This window comes from Danio rerio, chromosome 20 (assembly GCF_052040795.2).
Source record: "Danio rerio strain M-AB ecotype USA chromosome 20, GRCz13ab, whole genome shotgun sequence".
Lineage (NCBI taxonomy): Eukaryota > Metazoa > Chordata > Actinopteri > Cypriniformes > Danionidae > Danio > Danio rerio.
The window spans coordinates 50,765,671-50,782,500 of NC_141040.1; the positions used below are offsets into that span (position 1 = coordinate 50,765,671).

At 35.5% G+C, this 16,830-nt stretch overlaps 2 protein-coding genes across 11 annotated transcripts in view; both read left to right on the forward strand.

Annotated features, from left to right (window-relative positions):
- The window catches only part of flvcr2b (FLVCR choline and putative heme transporter 2b), a 343,389-nt gene that overhangs the window by 275,296 nt on the left and 51,263 nt on the right, over positions 1-16,830 (forward strand). The window lies entirely within an intron of this gene.
- Positions 1-16,830, forward strand: part of batf (basic leucine zipper ATF-like transcription factor) — a 79,239-nt gene that overhangs the window by 26,128 nt on the left and 36,281 nt on the right. For 3 of the 10 annotated variants that reach the window (XR_015517826.1, XR_015517827.1, XM_087297476.1), the window contains exons 3-5: positions 1,229-1,460; positions 4,739-4,801; positions 12,721-12,834. The gene's annotated coding sequence lies outside the window, so the exon portion shown is untranslated. 10 annotated transcript variants of the gene reach the window in all.

A 16,830-nucleotide genomic window follows, 5' to 3' on the forward strand; every position in this document is an offset into this window, starting at 1 on the left:
GCATTATGTTTTTTTTTCATTTTCATTTTCATTCTGCAGCAAACATTGCACATATGTCTTGGAAAATGCTAATTGAAATGCAGAAATACACTGCCTTTTACATATTGCATTATCGTTTTGCATTTTACATTTCAAAATTAATTTTGCTACACACATCCCATGCTGTTATGCTGAAAATGTAATCCTGCGTTTCCTAGACGCGAGCGTAAATGCATTTAGGACAAATAACATTTAAATTATCATTTTGCTACAGTTTCTGCTTGTACTTTATTCACATCAAATTAAGTTTGTGTATAGCATTTTCAATTTAATTTTGCTACTTATAAAGCTTTAAAATGTGGATACAATTTACATATTAAAACAGTGTTTGAAATGAGAAATGCAAACAATGTAATTTAATTTACATTTTCATTCTGCACCAAACATTGCACATATGTCTTGGAAAATGCAAATTCAAATACAGAAATACATTGCCATTTAACATATTGCATTGCCATTTTGCATATTACATTTTGAATTGAATTATGCTACTCATATGCTTCCATACCATACTGATAAACAGATGCTGTTTCCCAAATGAATTCTGTACACTCGATTTGAAGCAGAGCGAAAGTGGACTCTAGGTTTTGGGTGCGTGTTTGAACAGACATATACACACAATAATAATAATAATAACAATAATAATAATAATATCTAAACATGTCGATATTGGTGGGTTTTCTTTTTAACAAAACAAATTTTGTCTCTAATGAGCATAAAAATGTAGAAAAACATTTGAATAATTTTATAAATATTTGCATTTTTTAAAGTGACAACTATGCTATTTAATGTAATCAAACAAAAACTCAAAATAATTATTAATAATTATCCCTTATTTTCACATCCCAATGTTGACAGGTATGGGGCTAATAACTCTGACTTCAACTGTATACAACACTGATCTTGTGGTTATTGGATGTGTTAATGTAAAAAAATGTACATACTGTGGCATTAATCATGAGTCATTGTACATATCGAGCATATTTTTGTGTACTGTATAATTATCAGAGCTGGATTTTGATCTTCACAGTTAAGCCGGGTTGAGTGGGCTGCTTGTTTGTTCATTTTCGGTCTTTAGTTCCTGAGAATTGGGTTGATCAGCTTTCCTGAGCTCTGAAAGCTGCTTTGATCAAATGTCTGACCTTCTGCTTAGCAGTTCCAGCCTCTTAAAAATGCGTCTTTCTGGCAGAACATGTTTGTGATGTGGGCGGCCGTCAGAATCTGCTCCTCACCCTGTTTCTGCGAGCGCACGAGGGAAAGAAAATGTTGATCCAGTGCCATCGAGTCCTACCTCGAGGAGTGTGTGAATTCAACAGGCAGATCTGAACACAAACAGCTCATGAGAGCGACCGCACTGACCCACAAACTGCAGAAATCCTCAGCAGATTATTATAACACCGCTCTGAGATCCTGCCGTTCCTGTAATTATTGTTATTTATTTCTGTATTTCAGTGCTCTGCCTTTCACTGTTCTGTTGTAAACCTATACTGCATTCCATCCATCCATCCATCCATCCGTCCATCCTTCCATCTATATCTATCTATCTATCTATCTATCTATCTATCTATCTATCTATCTATCTATCTATCTGTCTGTCTGTCTGTCTGTCTGTCTGTCTGTCTGTCTGTCTGTCTGTCTGTCTGTCTGTCTGTCTGTCTGTCTGTCTGTCTGTCTATCCGCCTGCCAGCCTGCCTGCCTACCTTTCTATCCATCCATCCTTCTATCTATCTATCTATCTATCTATCTATCTATCTATCTATCTATCTATCCATCTATCCATCTATCCATCTGTCCATCTGTCCATCTGTCCATCTGTCCATCTATCTATCTATCTATCTATCTATCTATCTATCTATCTATCTATCTATCTATCTATCTATCTATCTATCTATCTATCTATCTATCCATCTATCTGTCCGTCCGTCCGTCTATTCCATCCACCTGTCTGTCCTTCCATCTATCTATCTATCTATCTGTCTGTCTGTCTGTCCGTCCGTCCGTCCGTCCGTCCGTCCGTCCGTCCGTCCTTCGATCTATCTATCTATCTATCTATCTATCTATCTATCTATCTATCTATCTATCTATCTATCTATCTGTCTGTCTGTCTGTCTGTCTGTCTGTCTGTCTGTCTGTCTGTCTGTCTGTCTGTCTGTCTGTCTGTCTGTCTGTCTGTCTGTCTGTCCGTCCGTCCGTCTGTCCGTCCGTCTATCCATCCTTCGATCTATCTATCTATCTATCTATCTATCTATCTATCTATCTATCTATCTATCTATCTATCTATCTATCTATCTATCTATCTATCTATCCATCTATCCATCTGTCCATCTGTCCATCTATCTGTCTGTCTATCTATCTATCTATCTATCTATCTATCTATCTATCTATCTATCTATCTATCTATCTATCTATCTATCCATCTATCTGTCCGTCCGTCCGTCTACTCCATCCACCTGTCTGTCCTTCCATCTATCTATCTATCTATCTATCTATCTATCTATCTATCTATCTATCTATCTATCTATCTATCTATCTATCTATCTATCTATCTATCTATCTGTCTGTCTGTCTGTCTGTCTGTCTGTCTGTCTGTCTGTCTGTCTGTCTGTCTGTCTGTCTGTCTGTCTGTCTGTCCGTCCGTCTATCCATCCTTCGATCTATCTATCTATCTATCTATCTATCTATCTATCTATCTATCTATCTATCTATCTATCTATCTATCTATCTATCTATCTATCTATCTATCTATCTATCTATCTATCTATCTATCTATCTATCCATCTATCTATCTATCTATCCATCTATCTGTCCGTCCGTCCGCCCGTCCTTCTTTTTTTCCTTCTTTTGTGTTTAGTTTTCTATTTCAGCATGCAATTTTTGGATAATTTTTTAGTATTTCAGCATAATATTTGTATCTTGATATGTATTTAGTTAAAAACTTATTATCTCAAGTGGTCAAGGTTTTTATATTTAATTAAAAAATTTCAGATTTTTTCCTTCATTTATTTTTATCTATTTTATTTTATTTTTTTCTCAAGTTTTCTTTTTTCACTTTGTCATATTTCAGCATTAGGGCCATTTTTTAGTTTCTTCTTCTTTTTGTTGTTAATAATTAATTACATATAAAAGAGTAATAATATATATTTGGTTTTCAATATTTTTGTGTTTATCAATAAATATTATTTATTATTTATTAATGGACCTTTTTAATTTATTTCATGCTTTAATGTTCAGATTTTGCCATTTTATTTTAATTAATTTTGTATTATTTGTCAGTTTACTATTTCATTGTCAATAATTTTGTTATATATTTTATATATTTATAGCATTAACACATTTTATCTGGTATTTATTTTAAATATATGGTAATATTGTATTGCTTTAGTGCTAGTAAGTATTCCTTTATTTACTTAAGCATTTATCCTTTTCTGTATTTTTAGTTTAAACTACCAGACAAAAGTCTTGTCATCGATCCCAGTTGTAAGAGTAACAAATAATAACTCGACTTATAGTTAATCATTTAGAAAAGTGTCAGAAGGTCGATCTGTTGAACTGCATCCCAATCATCAAAAATACTGCAGAAGACCTACTGGGACCAGCATGGACCCAAGATTCTCACAAAATCAGTCAAGTTTGGTGAAGGAAAAAATCCTGGTTTGGTTACATTCAGTATGGGGGTGTGTGAGAGATCTGCAGAGTGGACGGCAACATCAACAGCCCGAGGTATCAAGACATTTGTGCTGCCCATCACAAATCACAGGAAAGGACAAATTCTCCAGCAGGATAGCGCTCCTTCTCATGCTTCAGCCTCCACATCAAAGTTCCTGAAAGCAAAGAAGATCAAGGTGCTCCAGGATTGGCCAGCCCAGTCACCAGACATGAACATTTTTGAGCATGTCTGAGGTAAGATAAAGGAAGAGGAGGCATTGAAGAGGAATCCAAAGAATCTTGATGAACACTGGGAGTCCTGCAGGAACGCTTTCTTTGCCATTCCAGATGACTTTATTAATCAGTTATTTGAGTCATTGCAGAGATGTATGGATGCAGTCCTCCAAGCTCATGGGAATCATGCACGATATTTACTCTTTTTCCACTGCAGCATGACTTTATATTCTATACTGTAAATTATTTCTGTTAAGTGACAAGACTTTTGTCTAAGTAAAGTCAGACCTTACTGTCCTAATTAAATCATTAAAAATCAAGGCATGATCATATTTTATTTTGGTAAAATAAGCGTAATCTAGAGGCCTTTGCCTTTCATATAAGTCACTTCTGATACCAAACGATCAACTAGACGTCAAGTTATTATTTGTTATTCCCTAAACTAGATAGGCGACAAGACTTTTGTCAGGTATTGTATTCAGTAATTCATTCATTTTGAATTGTCAGTTTTTATGTACTTTGTCATTTATCTTTTTTTATTGTGGTTAGTTTTTTTATTTACTTAATTTAGCATTGAATATTTTAATATTTCAGTATTTTTATCTTAATGTTCTGAGTTATCAGACATGAAATCCAGACGGGCTCTGTTTGTGTGTGGCCTGATGTCTGTTTCGACACTCCTCTATTAATAAATTAATGTGAAGTTATAGGTGTGGTGTTTATTATTAGACCTACCACAGTTTCATATATTCAATCTTTTCTTCAGTCAGGCAATGTAAAAACATTTTTCCTCTTTTTTTTTTTTTTTCTCTCTCTGCAGAATGTCTTCGCATCTTCAGTGTGACCATCTGTGCTGGAAAAGCGTCGGGAATCACCGAAAACTGTGGGTAAACTTGATATCTTAAGGAATCACTTTTCAAGTTTGATTCAAGAGGTTTCTGAAGACTTCTATGCTCTCATTCATGAGTTGAAGGACAAACTGAAGCTCTTTAAAAAGTGTTTGTTTAGTGTGTTGTGCCATTATATACTTGCTTAGTGTCTATTAAGTTGATATATGTTGTTTTATATTGCATTTTGATATAGTTTTGAGAATAAACTACCCTTAATTCTAGTTAAGAGAGAAAAAAAACTCCGTAAAACCTATAGGCTTTGAAAATTGACCTTTACTTCAACCTACTGACACACTCTACATACCACAACCACAACATCGCTTTCATTTCTTTCAAGATAACGGGACAAAAAAATGACAAATAAATTAAAGCCATCTCAAAAAATCCATGGTATTTCACTAAGATCAACGGCACCAACTTTTAATTAATCACAAACATTTCTGTTGCTCCTATGAACGCAACAGCCAATCAGAGGCGGTAGATTAGTCATTGCTTGAAACATCGGAGTTTTGAGCGTACGTGCACACTGACTGGAATCTACTCACTCGCTAATTCTCTTATCGTAAACAAAATGCAGATATGATATAGGTAAGAGATTTATATTGCATCTTCCTTAAGTATTAACAATGAAGTGTAGATATAATGTAAATAGGAGTTTAGTTTCATCACTTTAAGGCAGTTTTTGCCAAAGTTAATAAATCCCGCTAAATCTAATGACGTATTTGTGTAAACCATGATATCCTGTAAATTACACCAACCAATTACGATATGATGTTGTTTTTAAATCAACATTAGGAATCATCATAACAATACTGACCTTTTTCTGCAATATAAGCTCTTTTCTGTGATTGTTTTAGACCTACAGATTTATTTGCCAATGGGGAAATGACTAGCAATAACAAATAAGTATCGATGAAACTACTTGCTCTACAAACAATTGTGTTTATGATAATGCTAAATAATAAAAATAATGTAATAAAGAAAAATATTAATTTTTAACATTAAGCAGTAAAACAAGCTGTTTACGGCTGAAAATATTTGCAGCTTCACTCTGCAGTTCTGAGTTATTGTTTAGGTGTATAATTGCTATATAATGTTAAACAGTTTTTGACAACATTTTAAAGAAAGTGGATCCTTAAACCAACCATTTCAGATCAGACCGTGATCTGATCAATCAGAGCAGTGTATGATGTGGGGAAAGGTGGGGTTTAGACAAAAAGTGGATCATTAAACCAACTATTGCAGACTAGAATGTGATCTGACCAATCAGAACAGAGTAAGACCTGGAAAAGGCGGGGTTTACAGAAAGTGGACCCCTAAATCAACCATTTCAGACCAGACTGTAATCTGACCAATCAGAGGAGAGTAGGATCTGGGAAAGGCATGGTTTAGAGAAAGTGGATCCCTAAGCCAACCATTTCAGACCAGACCGTAAACTGACCAATCAGAGAAGAGTAAGATCTGAGAAAGGTGAAGTTTACAGAAAGTGGATTTTTAACTAACAATTTCAGATTAAAATGTAATCTGACCAATCAGAGCAGAGGATCTGGATAAGGGATGGTTTAGAGAAAGTGGATCCCTAAAACAACCATTTCAGACCAGACCGTAAACTGACCAATCAGAGCAGAGTAGGATCTGGGAAAGGCATGGTTTAGAGAAAGTGGGTCCCTAAGCCAACCATTTCAGACCAGACCATAATCTGATTAATCAGAGAAGAGTATTATCTGGGAAAGGTGGAGTTTACAGAAAGTGGATCCTTAAACCAACCATTTTAGACTAGAATATGATCTGACCAGTTAGAGCAGAGTAGGACCTAGAAAAGGCGGGGTTTACAGAAAGTGGATACCTAAAGCAACTATTTTAGACCAGACTGTAATCTGACCAATCAGAAGAGAGTAGGATCTGGGCAAAGGTAGAGTTTACAGAAAGTGGATCCTTAAACCAACCATTCCAGACTAGAATGTGATCTGACCAATAACAGTAGAGTAGGATCTAAGAAAGGTGTGGTTTAGAGAAAGTGGATCCCTAAACGCACCATTTCAGACCAGACTGTGGTCCGACCAATCAGCGTAGGACCTGGGAAAGGCGGAGTTAAGACAAAAAGTGGATCATTAAACCACCTATTTCAGACTAGAATGTAATCTGGCCAATGAGAGGAGAGTAGCATTTTAGACCAGGTCATAAGATCTGGGAATGGCAGATCTGGGAAAGGCAGGGTTTAGAGAAAGTGGATCCCTAAACCAATTATTTCAGACCATTCTGTGATCTGACCAATCAGAGCAAAGTAAGCTCTGGGAAAGGAGGGGTTACAGAAAGTGAAACCTTAAGCCAATCATTTCAGACACTAAGAAAAAAGATCTGAAGATGTAATAATTATTATGAGTAACTGAAAATGTTTTTTGACCTTTGATTGATGTAAACCTATTGTGGGAGCCCTTTTGAGCTGAATGCCGTGATATCAAATTTGCTGGAACTGTAACTACATATTTGATGCTTCTGAATTAAATTTGAATTAAATTTTAGACAAAAATGTAATATCCCAATAAAAGTCATCTCATATCCTGTTAATGATATTTATCATGATACAGTGCATCCAGAAAGTATTGATAGCGCTTCCCTTTTTCCACTTTTTTATGTTTCAGCCTTATTTTAAAATGGATTAAATTAATTTATTTCCTCAAAATTCTACACACAATATCCCATAATGACAATGTGAAAAAAGAGTTTTTGAAACTGTTGCAAATTTATTAAAAATAAAAAACCTGAAAAATCACAATTGAGTTCAGGTACATTCTGTTTCCACTGATCATTCTTGAGATGTTTCAGCAGCTTCATTGGAGTTCACCTGTGGTCAATTCAGTTGATTGGACACGATTTGAAAAGGCATACACCTGTCTATATAAGGTCCCAGGGTTGACAGTGCATGTCAAAACACAAACCAAGCATGAAGACAAAGGAGGCACAAGGCTGGGGAAGGTTGCAGAAACATTTCTGCTGCTCTGAAAGTTCCATGAGCACAGTGGTGCTATCCTCCGTAAATGGAAGATGTTTAGAACCACCAGGACTCATCGGCCATCTAAGCTGAATGATTGGGGGAGAAGGGCCTTAGTCAGGGAGGTGATCAATAACCCGATGGTCACTCTGTCTGAGCTCCAGCATTCTTCTGTGGAGAAAGGAGAACCTTACAGAAGGACAACCATCTGTGCGTTAATCCACCAATCAGGCCTGTATGGTAGAGTGGGCAGACGGAAGCCACTCCCCGCCTGGAATTTGCCAAAAGGCATCTGAAGGACTCTCAGACCATAAGAAACATCTCGGGCTCTATTTTGATGGTCCATGCGCAAAGCGCAGGGCGCAAACGTTTTCAGGGCGTGTCAGAATCCAATTTTGCTAATACAAGGACGGAAAATTCCCTTTAGGAGCCAGTTACGTTGCGCCATGGCACATATGCTATTTACATGACGTAAAATAAGTGTAAGTGGAAAAACTAAACATTTCACTTGCAAGAAAACAGCTAAACAGAGCATCTGCAGCGCGAGAATGAGAGATAAATCATTTAGTTTCACTTTCGCTCTCGTGGATATGGGGAAAGCTTGTATGCACAGACATCAATTAGCCTATAAATAATTATTTTTTGTTTAGTGCAATTATTTGTTTTAAAACTATTTATAAATTCCGTTCTAATTTTCAGCAAACAAATAAATCAACAATAATAACGAAAGTGTGGTCAAAAACCTGAGTTATATCCAAATACACCTGCTGTGCCCCATATGGTCTAAAACCTGACAGGTGGGCAAATCTAAGCTTGTCTTTAATAAAACAAATATAAATATGGATATAATAAATAATACTGATAATAATAATAACATTATACAAAAGCAAATTGAATGAACTGATAAAGCCTCCCGAGATGAAGAATGAAACAAAGTATGGTTTTTCATATTTATGTAGGCTAGAAAATAATATGTTTTGTAATATTTTAATCCTTTGTATTTATATCATATATATATATATATATATATATATATATATATATATATATATATATATATATATTCTTATTATATACTATATTTATCCTTAATATTTTAATTATTTTTTATATGTAAAGATATTTGCGTATTGCTCTACATCTTGTGTGTATTAAGCAGTGTGTAAGCGAGGCGCAACTCAGCGCTGGACTTTAGACCGGCTTTGTTTTGGTCTATTGAAAAATCTATTATAGTTTCTCAAAATAGCAACGCACCTCAGAAGGCCATCCTTTTTCGACCAGAACGCCTATGGGCGCACATATGAGCGCAAATGCATTTGCTATTTAAACAGTGTGGCGCAAAACCTCAAAACGACTCTTGCACTGACTTGAAACTAGCAAACAACAACTGCATCGCGCCTTTCGCCACTTTGCGCCGGCTGTATGATAGGGCACTTCATCCTTGCTCTGATGAGACTAAAATTGAACTCTTTAAAGTGAATGCCAGGCGTTTTGTTTGGAGAAAACCAGGCATCGCTCATCACCAGGCTAATACCGTCCCTACAGTGAAGCATGGTGGTGGCAGCATCATGCTGTGGGGGATGTTTTTCAGCAGCAGGATCTGGAAGACTAGTCAGGATAGAGGGAAAGATGGGGCGACGGTTTATCTTACAGCAGGACAATGACCCAAATCACACCGCCAGAATATCAATGGAGTGGCTTCACAACAACTCAGTAAATGTCCTTGAGTGGTCCAGCCAGAGCCCAGACATAAATCCTATTGAACATCTCTGGAGAGATCTGAAAATTACTGTGCATTGTCGCTTCCCATCCCACCTGATAAAGCTTGAGAGGTGCTGCAAAGAGGAATGGGCAAAAATTCCCAAAGACAGATGTGCCAAGCTTGTGGCATCAAATTCAAAAAGACTTGAGGCTGTAAACGCTGACAAAGGTGCATCAACAAAGTATTGATCAAAGGCTGTGAATACTGATGTACATCTGATTTTTTTTTTTCATATGTAATAAATTTGCAACAATTTCAAAAACTCTTTTTTCACATTGTCATTATGGGGTATTGTGTGAAGATTTTTGAGGAAATAAATTAATTTAATCCATTTTGGAATAAGGCTGTAACATAAACAAATGTGGAAATAGTGAAGTGCTATCAGTACTTTCCGGATGCACTGTATAGCACCATACTGTAAACTCTATCGATTTAATAGCTTATATATTAACCGCATCTTTTTACATTTCAAATTAAAAGCTCAGAAATTCATACGTGACCATATTCCTCTCTTTATTTAGAACTTCAGGGCAAATGATTGATAAAAAAGGTAGAAATCTTAAATGCATATTAATAAAAAAACATTCAAAAACTGATGATTACAGGTTTCAATATAGAAATATTGAAAGTGTTAACATTGTACTTTCGAGATTGCGTCTTTCTCATAATGCTATTATTCATGTTTTTGTCTGCATCCCATTAATGGCTGTAATATTGCACTCATAAATTCTAAAATTATTTAATTATGAATTATTATTGTAAACATTCTCTTTTATGACACCACAAAATAAATGACTGAGCACAATCTGAAATGAAACCCTTTGTATTTTATCCATACGTAAATAAATAATGTCACACTTCACCGCCCTGTCGGATTATATTTTTTTCTTTGGAGGTTTGTCCAGTAATATGTTGTGATCTGTTTGGGGAAAGTCGTTAGCATGTTTACCGAGCACAACCTGTTGCAATCATGTTGGGCAGTGTGTGTGAGTAAGACGAGAAGCCACAGAGATGTGAATGGATGTTTTGCTATTGTGTTTTTTTTTTGCGCTTACTGGATATTCCACCTACACACACACACATCACACATCACGATTCAGTCAGAGCTTCTTCTCAAGGCCTTGCACTGAATTCTGATCATCACTAGACAGACAACATACACAGATGCTCATCTGAGCGCCTGTTCCCTTCAGATCTGCTTCTAAACGCCCATCAGATAATATGACAAATAAAAATCGAGCACTGGCCGTCAAAGAAAAAAAAAAAAAGATAGATGACTTTCTTTCATGCAAGTATGCATCATATTTAGGCCTAATAATATAGATGTGTTACAGTAAATGCGTTTAAATTGTTGCAAGTCAAAAGTAAGTGAGTGTTTCTTTAAAACGCAAGTATTTCTAAATCAAGAAGCAGTTTTGAAACAAGTGGAGAAATAATAAGTCAAAATTAAGTGTCGAAAATGTAAAAATCAAAGTCCAAAAATCTGGCTGTGGGGTTATTTAAAAAATCTTGTTTTCAATTTGATATAAGATTACTTTTCTCACCCCATGTTCAGATTTAAGGGAAAAACTGTGAATATTTAAAATTTTTATTATTATTATTTTATATTTATAATTTTTTTATAAGCACAAAAAACATTTATATGATCTATAAAACTTTTATACAAATGATAACAAATAAAATTAAATAGGTCAATTAATTAAAAAAGACATAAAATAATAAAAACAAACAAACAAACAAACAAACAAACAAACAAACAAAAAAAAGTCCATGTACAGTAAATAATTCAGTCATTCATTTATTTTCTCTTCAGCTTAGTCCCTTTATTAATCGGGTCACCACAGCGGAATGAACCACCGACTTACCTAGCATATGTTTTACACCGTGAATGCCCTTTTAGCTGCAACCAAGTACTGGGGAAACTCCCATACACTCTCCTTCACACACATACACTGCAAACAATTTAGCTTACCCAATTCACCTATAGTGCATTTGTTTAGACTGTGGGGGAAACCGGAGAAGAAAACCCACATGAACACAAGGAGAAAATGCAAACTCCACACAGAAATGGCAACTGACCCAGGCTCGAACCAGCAACCTTCTTGCTGTGAGGCGACAGTGCTACCCTACCCACTGTGCCACCACACCGCCAGGGTAAATCACATATAATATATATATATATATATAAATATAAATAATATATTTTACTTGGTCAAACTCGAAACATTGATAATGGAGTGTAAAAGTAAGAGTAAAATTGTCCATGATTCATAGGTGCCCTACTTTCAACTCTTTAAAAAATAAGCAAGGAAGAGGCCCCAAATTTTTAAAAACTTTTTAGAAGCTTCTGTCCTAGCAAAACCAATTCTTTCAAGCTTGAATTATTAATTCTGAAAACAAAACAATATTTTCACTTGTCTTGAAAAGGCTTCTAGACTTAGATTTGATTTATTTTTAGATATTTAGACTAGAAACTAGACAAAATCTTGATGCAGGAAAAGCATTTTAGCAGTATTTTATTTACAGAAAAAACTGTGAAATTGTACCATTGTCATGGATAATAATCAAATATCATTAATGATTTCAGGAGGATGATGAAAATTCAGCTTTTGCATCACAGAAATGAATTGTTTTAAATTTCATAATAGAAAGCCATTCTTTATCTTTTAGAGGTGAAGTATCAGACCCTTTATTTACCAAAAGCAACCCAGGCTCATTCTGATTACGTACTCCTATATACAATTCTGCAGAGCGTCAAATATGTCCCAGCTACGTTTTTGTTTTCACGAATCCACCAGAGGCTGCTGTGTATGCTCTTTGAGATTTACAATTTCTCACGCGAGTGCCATTAGCGCCTGCTGTTCTCGCGTATATCCACCAGAGGCCGCTGTCAACTGACTGACCAACTGACTGATAATCCCACCCAATTCTCTAAACCCAACCAATAATGTTTTAAAAAGTACAGATCGACCAATGCACTTCCCTAAACCCAGCCGACAGTATTTTCAAAAGCAATCCACAAACAGAAAAGCCCTCGTGAGGCCTGATTTTTACTTCATTTTCAGATTTAACTTTATTCTCACTGTTATTTACTTGTTCATTTTATATTTTGGCTTCTGTTTTTGTCTTATCTGCTTTCTGGAATCGTTCTTTGCCAGACTTGAAACCCATTGTCGCAGTCATCTCCGATCTGTGTCTCAAGTCCACCGACGTACATGGTGAGCTACTGGCCAAACTGGTAACAGCAGAAAAGCGTCCATATGTAACACGAGGTAAGCAGTGGTAAGTACAGAAAGAAACAACGTCATACTGCCCTGTAGCATTTGTTTTAAAGATGAAAGGATGGATGTTCCTTAAGTTAATTGAGTTGATTTGTTATATTCTAAAGCGATAAATAAATAATAATAATAAAAAGAAAAACAATCTTTTAAATTGTATTTATGTTTCGTAATATTTACATTTTACTGCATTTTATCACATAAATTCATGGTTTATAAGCATATAGAGATGTAGTTTTGTTTATTTCCTTCGGCTTAATCCCATTATTCATCAGTGGTGGCCACAGCAGAATGAACCACCAACCTATGCAGACTTATCCAACTTATCCACACACACACTAATATATGGGTAATTTAGTTTTTCATTTGACGTTTAATGCATGTCTTTGAACTGTGTGGGAAACCAGAGCACCCAGAAGAAACCCACATCAACACGGGGAGAACATGCAAACACACAGAAAAACATACCTGTTGAGGCAATCGTGCTCCCCACTGCACTACCATGTCGACATAACAATAATGATTTGCAAAAAAATACATAAAAAACACAACCCCACCCATTTCATACATGGTATAATTGTCACCAATTAGAAATGTCAAAACATTTCTCCTTTTAATGTTACAAAGATTGCAGAGGTTGATGACAGTAATAAATAAAAACAATAAATTCCATAAAATATGCACAAATAAAATACGTTTAAAATTTTGTAAAACACTGAATTAAAACAATAAGATAAAATACGAGAAAGTAACCACTACAACAAGATGAGCAAACCTAACTATTATTATACAGAGTAATCGATTATTAAAGTCTAACAGAAGTAATGTGTCAAAAAAGACCCCAATTATAACATTTACCTTTTTTACTGCATTTTATCATATAAATTCAGGGTTTATAATAGGGCTTGGTTGATAAATGATATTATATCGAATCCTGATCAAATCTGTGTCAATAACAATGATAAGCTCAAGGTTTTTTACTCCATATTGATATACGAACCAATCCCACAGCAGAAATGTGCAACAATGGGAATCTAAAAGGGTGTTTTTTTTATTTATCATCTGAGAATATGTTATGCCATTTAATGGACCCTTAGTTTTTTGTGGCTTCTGTCTTTGTTGTACTCTTTTAAATCTGGAAGCAACAACTTATATTGAAATATATACTGTTTATCATTCAATATGCAAAACAATTATTGGGATTACATTTTCGCCATATCGCCCAGCCCTTGTTTACAAGTAAATACATTTTAAAACAATTTTTGCCAGCTTAAATACAGAATCACACAGCATACGATTGCACAGAATTCGACAAGTTCAGATGGGATTAATTTTTTAACTCAAGGAGATACTCAAAATAACGGTTATATGATGATGATTATCAAAATAAATCATTACAACATTTGAAAAAAAATCTATTTAATGCAATTTGAAGATTTTTGAACAACGTATTAGTCAGGAAAAAGTATTTCTTCAAATTTCCAAGCAAAACATTTTCATTTTTGTACAATATTCATCCGCTGCTGCATATACAAAATGTAAATCTGAGAATTTCCAGCAGTTCGTGCATGGTTTCTCTTGCTGAGGTAAGTGAGAAATGCTGGGTTTGCTGAAATTCAGGTGTGTTTTTGGGGAAAGATCTGCGACTCTTTGTTTTGGACTGGGTGTCATTTGCATCACTGACAGTAACTGCATGTTTTTGGCGCCTCTGGATTGCTAGAGGGCCTCTGGTGGGCAGCAGCGCGTATGAAAATCTGCTGCTTAAGAAATCTGGCGCCGCACGTTTTATGGTAATGTGGAGGGTGAAGTCAGATGGAATTTTTGAACATAAGTGATGCAGTGTTTAAGTACACCTGCAAAAAATACTCCAAATCAGAAGGGGAAGCACCTCAAACTCCCTCACTCTCGCTCGCTCTCTCCTCCTCTCTCTCTCAAATTTAAAAAATGCTTTATTGGCATGAAAAATGTATTGCCAAAGCATTCATGAAGTTTATAATAAAAGAAGATGTTTATAGACCATTTCATTGTGGTGATGTCTTTGGCATGAGCATTTCCTGCTTGTTATCAAACTATTTCATAACTGCAACGAGAAGCAATTCAATCATATCTTAATTTTAAAACAGCTATCATGACATTATTTATCACCATGTGGCTCTTTTTGGATTCTCAGAAGCTCTAGAAATTAAAAATGTAAAGCAGGAAATACGCTGGGACCATTGTTTTTGTTTACATCCCTCAAAATGATCTATATAGACACAGTAAATAATTAGCAATTAAGATTTTAGGACAAAACAATAATAATATCAGTATTTTTACAGTGATTCATTTATAACCGTTTAGAAGTGGGTATGTGTTTGTGTGTAAGCGTATCGTTGCTGTTTTTATTGGTACCCTCTCTTTTTGTGACAGGCGTTAATGTATTGTGCAATCAGAAGGATACAATCTGTTTTTTCCTTGTAACTATTGAAGTTGCGTTTTATAGTTTAACTCTCTCTCTCTCTCTCTCTCTCTCTCTCTCTCTCTCACACACACACACACACACACACACACACACACAAACACACTGCTTTATTGGCATGAACAATGTTGCAATTGTATTGCCAAAGCATTTGTGGTGTTAACATTAAGTAGAACTTATGAAAACACATTACATGGTAGTATTGATTAAAAACAAACAAACAATAAAACATGTTAATTAATTATAATTAACAGTTTAATCATCAACATTTTAGAATTAAATTATAGCAATTTAGAATTATTTGTACGTGTGTGTGTGTGTGTGTGTGTGTGTGTGTGTGTGTGTGTGTGTGTGTGTGTGTGTGTGTGTGTGTGTGTGTGTGTGTCTCTCGTTCTCACTCTCACTCTCACTCAAGTTGTACTGCCAAAGAATTGCAGGTAACATAAACAATGAAAGAAAACAGTGATTACACACACACACACACACACACACACACACACACACACACACACATATATATATATATATATATGTATAAAATTATTCAAAATTTGATCAATACATACTAAAAAAAGAATATTATTCAATTGGTAATAAAAATATTAATTATAGTTTTTTAACACATTTCTAAAAATAATAATTTAATAACTCATTTCTAATTACTGATTTCTTTTATCTTTGCCATGATGACAGTACATACTAGTATTCCGCTGTAACAAGTGACATTTAAACTAGGTTAAATAGGAGTAATGTGGATGTCACGATTACCAGCGATCGTAACTTTATTGATCGCTTTATCCCACACACAAACACTTATGGACTACAAATCCACCATTCATGGACTACATTTTCATACATGCACTCCACTCGTACACACATGCTTCCTCATTCTGACTAATTACACTCGCACCACCGGAGGGTTGTCAAAGACTGATTACATACTAGAGATGCGCGGTTGGCGGTTATAGCCGCGGACTCCGCGGATAAACCGCGGATCGGGCGGATGACGTTACGAAAAAATAATATTTTAATTAAATTCGGGCGGGTGGCGGGCGGTTGTACTGTTTTTATATTCATAGCTGGCGCACCAACGAAAAAGCCTACTGACTTCACAGAATGGGAGGAGGAATCGGATACACTAATTCTGGATGAAGTGTACAGAAGTATTCCTCTACAAACTTCTGTATAGACGGATCAGCAGAGGAAAATCTACTTTCCTTTTGGGAGAAATAAGGCCAGGCATTCCCCCGACTACAGCACCTTTCCAAGAGAATTCTATGCATTTCAGCAACAAGTGCTGCGAGCGAGCGCTCCTTCAGTGCAGCAGGGCGCAGTGGCTATGCAGGCGCTCCCGTCTGAATACTGACACAGATGCTATTTTATTCCTGCATTGTGCCAAGAAAAAATCAAACTAGACCTAAAGTCAGGCATATTAAACCAATTAGCCTATGTTATTTAGGCTACACATATGTTCAATATAAACTTTTGAGTTCGGTCAGCTGATAATTTTACGTTCATATTGGTTTAGCCTA